The 5,951-nt window shown below is 51.2% G+C and overlaps 1 protein-coding gene across 1 annotated transcript in view; it reads right to left on the bottom strand.

Moving 5' to 3' along the window:
- NFASC (neurofascin) overlaps positions 1-1,177 on the bottom strand; it is a 95,246-nt gene extending 94,069 nt beyond the window's left edge. Inside the window, exon 1 of the mRNA XM_026864297.1 lies at positions 1,086-1,177. The gene's annotated coding sequence lies outside the window, so the exon portion shown is untranslated. The remainder of the gene's footprint in view (positions 1-1,085) is intronic.
- Between the last annotated feature and the right edge of the window lie 4,774 nt (positions 1,178-5,951).

Below are 5,951 nucleotides of genomic sequence, written 5' to 3'. Positions count from 1 at the left end.
TTTTTTTTTTTTTTTTTTTTTTTTTTTTTTTTTTTTTTTCAGGCAGGGAAGGACAAGGCTTTTTCTGAGCGCTGGGAGTCCCCGGGGTGAAGAGCTGCGGAGGAGCCCCGGGTTACAGCACGTTTCGTGCCATCCTCCCCCTCCAGGTCACCCCTGGGGGGGTGAGGGGGTGTCTCTGCCACTCGGGGTGCTGTGAGGAGGAGCAGAAGTGTTCCAGCTTGGCCCTGGGCACGGTGGCAGCTGGTGGCTCTCTGCAGTCGGGCACTGTCCCCCGCCGAGTGACCCAGCAGAGGCTTCTGGTAGCATCACAGCCCAGACATCTCTTCAGTGACTTGGTTATCAGAAATGTCAGTTTAATTAAAGCCTCCCTCATCTAGGAAACACTCGCAGGGAGATTTGCCGCTCCCCTCACCATACGTTTTTACTACGTTACAAATAATCTGCTGAGGTTGCGAAACTTTTAACGCAGCCACTTTCTCTAGAAACAGCACGCTGACCCTGATTGATGTAACACATCTCCTTGACAACATACGCTGAACGTGCTGACACACACATCATATATTCAAGCCTTTTGGGGGGTTTATCACCAAAAAAAAATGTTTTGAGGTTCCACTAGCTTAGCCCAAAACCGACATTTGCATTTACATGTGTTACCATCCCATGAAAGTCAGTGAAGAATTCACGTGTCTGAAGTCAGATGTGTGTCCTGCAGGGTCTGCTGGGCCACCAGAGAAAACCTCCCTTGCAGGAACTGGCGAAGAAGCTGCCGAGTGAAGTTTTTTCTGTTGGGTAATAGACGCAGTAACACAAAACCGGATTCAGAGAGCAGGTGCAGCAGGACAGCAACAGCCCAGCTGTTAGAAACCAAGGAAGATAAATTAATTAAGAATAACTGAGACAGTACAAAACCCAGTGCTGAACGGAGCTCCAGCCACCCATCCCCAACTGCCAGGGTGCTGGTGAGAGCACGGGCAAAAGCCGAACCGTACACGGGAGCAAAGAGGGATCAGGAGCAAAGTAGGAGGAAACCCAGTGTCTAAAAGCTGCGGCCTTTCGCTGTTAATGTCCCTGAGGCACAGGCTTGCCTCCCTCCCCCTGCGGCTGCTCAGCACCTTTGGTAACATGAGGTTCCGTCAGGCTTTGCCGTGTCTGCAGGGATCTGGATGCTCGGCTGGATGGCTGGAAGTCACTCAAGAGCTCCCTCTTAAATAGTGCTGAGTGCTCTCCCCCAAGGCACCAACTCCAGAGGGGTCGGAGGGCACGCTGCCCTTCCTGAGCTGCCCAGGACCTTGCAAAATTCACTTCTCCTTGTTCCTGACAGTCCTTCCTCTCCTGTTAGCGGTGTTGGCTGCAAAACAGCCTGCTGGGATGGAACTGGAACATCCCTTCCAGCTTTTGGAAGTCTCTTTGCAGAGAATCCCACCTGGAGGAGGACACTGCCCACCTGCATCACACAAATATCGGTTTGCAATATACAGTGCTGATCTGTGGTATGAACAAAAATTTGCTTGCTCTTCGTTGTAGCTACTTCTGCGAGATGTACTGGAAGAAATGGCGAGTGGAGTTCTGATTGTTCAGGCTTGTGGGGGAAATGAAACCGAGACACGTCTCCTAGCCTGCATCTCTGTCTAGGGGCAACCCAAGCTGGTGCAGCAAGGATCGAATAGTCAAGAGCAACAGTTTGTTGCAAACCATTGGCAAAAATTAGCATGAATCTAGGCCTAGGTGTGTGGTGTTTCCCAGCGAGCACAGGGTTGGACTAGGAGGACATCCCATACCAACAGAGACACGTATGTGCACTGGTTGTTGAGCCGGAACTTTCCATGGGGCAGAGCCCAGCCAGGGGGGGGCAAGGGGCTGACTGCTCCCTCCTTGGCTCTGATTCCATCCCAGATCCACTTGGGATATTTGTCCTCCCTCAAGACCCTTGTCCCTTCCTTTGCTTTCTCCCTAGAGATCCACTGCAATCTAATTAACATGGTTAACCAGGGAAAGGGTAATGAGGAGAAATTAGATGAGTTCCTCTCCTCCAACCAATCTCTTTGAAAAAAAAAAGTATCGATCAGCCTTAAAGCATTTGCACTTGGAAAGATGGATTTGTGGGCACCCTGCTATGACACCCGAGCCTTTCAGGGAAGGCTGGTGATGGATGCACATCCCAGGCACTTTGTTTTAATGGAGCAGCAGCTTCACTTGCCCCTAGGACATAAATCATCGCGCGGCTTCGGCCAGTCTGGGCTTCCCTAGTTGAGCGCACAGGACACGAAGCCCTTCCCATCTGTAGCTGCAGGAGCACTGGCAGAGGTGTCTTGCCTCATTAATGCACCTGTAGTTTTATCCAGAATTGACGCCGAGGATTTAAAACCCGGACTGGCGTTTAAATACACTTATCTTGACCTTCGCTAAGCCACCGCAAGCATGCAATGCAGCCCAGATTCCTATTCCTTCGGAGCCAATTTAAAAAGGGGAAGGAGGGATCCTCCAGCTCATGAGCATCCAGCTCCAGAGGCCGCAGATCCCCCTTGCCAGCAATACCAGCGCTCTGCAACTGCAGAAGGATGCAAAAAACCCTCCCACCGCTGCCAAACCCGCCGTAAGGCTGCGGTGGGTGGTGGGTGCCCAGGACTGTCGGGCCAGGCTGGAGCCCTCCATCCGCCCGCCCCAGCCGTCCGTAATGCGGTGCTGCCATCTGCTGCTACACCAAAGCGATGGTTTTTTTTCCTCCTAACCACGATTATTTTTAGCGTGCACAAAACCCAGCTCACAAAATCCACAGTCACGGTTGTTGCAAACCTCGCCTGCCCGTCTCGGCAGACTGGGGGAATCTGCAGGTGGATGGCAGCAAACTGGGAGAGCCGCTGTTTTATTTCCCTACGAACGTTCATCAAAGAGGATGAGCTCCTTGGCGCTGGGATAAAGGTTTCTTCTCTGTGCATATGGCAGGCACAGAAGTGAAGGGAAAGAATTGCAGGTGGCTAGGCGAGTGCTCTGCACCCCACGGAGAGACTGACTTGTGTCAGCCAGGCACGCTCCAGCCTTCGTTGCGGGAAAGGTTTCCTTCGACTTTTAGATCTAGAAAAAAAAAAAAAAACAACCAACAAACAAAAAAAACAACACCTTTCTTTGCCTGCTTGTGACAATCGAGACTGCACCTGCCCCAAAGCAGAGGCCGGTGAAATCTCAAGATGCCATCAGGTAGGTCACAATGAAATACTGAAATTCCTGTTCTGGGAGCAGCAGGGACAGCAGCTGAACTTGCCCTAAAAAAATCTTTGCAAAACGTCCCAAAGCAGGTTTGTTTTATTTTGTTGTTTTTTTTTTTTTCCCTAAAAATTGCCTCTAATACCCCCGTCTTTACCTGGGACTAAATTCCCCTGCATGGTTTGCAGCCCCAGGCTCATAGCTCCGGTGCTGCTCGGGGGAACGGCCCGGCGGGGTGCTGGTGGCGGGGTGCTGGTGGCGGGGAGCTGCCTCTGGGGTCCCGGGAGTGCTGTCAGTCCCTAGAGGTGCCCACGAGCGCTGGCACAGCCGAGAGCAAAGCCTGCAGCACCCAGGCAGCCACCCGGGGATCCAGACCTGTTGCCCAGCTCCAGGCATTCCCGCTATCACCATGAAACATTGAGCAGCTCAATGCGAACAAAGCTTTGCTCTGGGACTGCTCTTCCCAGACAGATTTCATGATCACAGATACAAGAGTCCAGGCAGCTTTGCCCAGCATTTTCCCTCCCTTTCCCCTGCAAACATCACCTCTGGGGGCCAGGCAGGTTTGCGTTGCATCCTGTGCTCCCCAGCACTTGCCTCCTGTTTTGCATGAGGGGGTGGGAAAAAGATAAAAACAAAGATGATGTTTTCAAGGGGAAGCTGAATTATGTCATTCACTTATAGCTCCTCAGCAGCCCAAGGAGGGCTTGAGAGGAAGTGAAGGAGGGGGGGGGGGGGAAGAAAAAAAGAAAAAAAAAAAAGAAAAAAACCCCAAACTTTTTACCTTTCCCTTGCACAACTCCATCTCTCTCTAATCACACCTTGCGAGCACTTCTGACTTCAGGGGCACTGGGTGCCTCCATTTACTTATTTACTGCCCGAGGATTCAGAGCTTGCTCAGCTAGAAAAGACTAAGCCAGCGTGCCTGTGCTTATAGCACCTTAATTTCTAATGAATCAGCTTCTTATCAGGCAAGAAGACAGTAATGTTGCCCCATCATAAAATCTAAAGATTTCCAGCACTCTCCAGATGGTAAATTTAAAAGGTTAAAAAAACCTGAAACACCTTTCTGCGTCAGGTATCTTTGTGCAGTACCCATCTTCTCTCTTGCTTAATATGAAGAATAATGTACGTTGCTTTTGTTTTCTCTCATCGGACTGAAGGAATTGCGAGGGCAGAGCACGCCTACAAAAGTATCTCTTGGCTCCCGCAGAAGTCAGGCTCTCAGCCCAGCCGAGCCTGGGAAAACCTGCCTGGGAGCCCATCTTCAGCCTGAACACCATGAACCCGTTCCACGTGCCACACCACTAGATTGCAGCAAAACACCAGTTTCTGCTGCCAACACACTTGTTGGTCGGGAAAGAAGGAGCAAAGGGAGCAGCGTGCGTCACTGGAACGTCTTGCAACCACTCGAGCAAAAATCTAGGTGAGAAATCCTGCCGAAAGCGAGCCGCAGCAAAGACAACCTCTGACTTTAGGATGCGCACGACGACAAGGATATCTTGCCCGCTCGGTTGGGCTGAAAGCCCATCCCATAGGTGCAGCGGTCAGCACATTAATCATACCGATAATAATACTCATCCCGTGCGGTATGTAACCGTGGAGGTGACGGTTACAAGCCGGCCCTGGTGAAAACGGACCGTTGTTTTCTACCGAGTTTGCACAAACATCTGCCAGACCTGAACCTTGGCTGTGAATCCCAGAAGGAAAAGGCGACCTAGAAGAAACCCATGAGTTGACAAAGCCAAACGTGTTCCTAGAGCTGGAGGGGCTGACAAGCAGCGGTGGCTGCCACCGAAGCACTCCCCTGTAGCTCTCTTTGTAGAGTGGAGCCAAGAGGACTGTTACCTGCTAAGCGCTCTTGAACTTGAGCCGGGATCAATGTTTTGGAGGTGAACTTTAGGCTCTGAACTTGAACGTGTTGGTCTCAAACTCCAACGGTCACGTTCTTCCTTCTGTCTCTGCGTGCTCCGGCCAACCGCCCCACTGCTCCGAGGCGGGAGGGGATGTCTGCAGCCCCTCCTCATGGGCAGTTCTGTCACTGGGGGGTGATCCAGGCAGCCTCCTACAGACAGCAGGAACAAAACGGGCTTCCTGTGCTTGCCAGAGCGGGCGGAGGTAACTGAGCACATCCAAAGAGGCGCCCTCCCTGGTGATGAGTTTGGCCATATTTCAGTCAAGATCTTCTGCATTTCCATCGGAGCCCCCGAAGGACCCAGGACTTTCACTGCTATCACTAGCCTAGCAGATTTTTCACAATTATAGCAGATGATTTCACAGGGTTCTCTGGAAGGAAGACATTTAGATGTGCAAAGCATTCATTAATCATGAATAATTAATAATTAACAATTATTATTTAAAATACCAGGGCAGGAAAAATCCCGGTGTGGATATTTTTGATTTGTAAATGCCAGTCTTTTAATTAAAAGAGAGGGAATATAATCATCAGGCAACTGTTTTTAACAACTCGCATTCTGGGGTTTGGCTGCTGGATGCACTAGGCAGAAAAGGGCAGCGATTTTGCTGGAGCATCGAGAAATTTCGAGCCTGAAGGATGTGCCCTGGCAGAAACATCCAGTCCTGGGGCCAGGAGCCGTAAGGGATTTCTCAGCACTTGAGCCATCACTCGGATAACTGCTGCCTTGTCACTAATGCCTTCATGGGGCTCCGGTGCCAAGAGGGGACACGTCCAGCTGGTTGCCCCGTGTCTGGCACACGTCAGTCCTAAAGCAGTCCTGGGGATCGGTGGG

Source organism: Athene cunicularia (assembly GCF_003259725.1).
Source record: "Athene cunicularia isolate RWA chromosome 26 unlocalized genomic scaffold, athCun1 chr26_part1, whole genome shotgun sequence".
Lineage (NCBI taxonomy): Eukaryota > Metazoa > Chordata > Aves > Strigiformes > Strigidae > Athene > Athene cunicularia.
The sequence above is the reverse complement of the archived record's forward strand: the minus strand, read 5'-3'. Positions and strand labels throughout refer to the sequence as shown.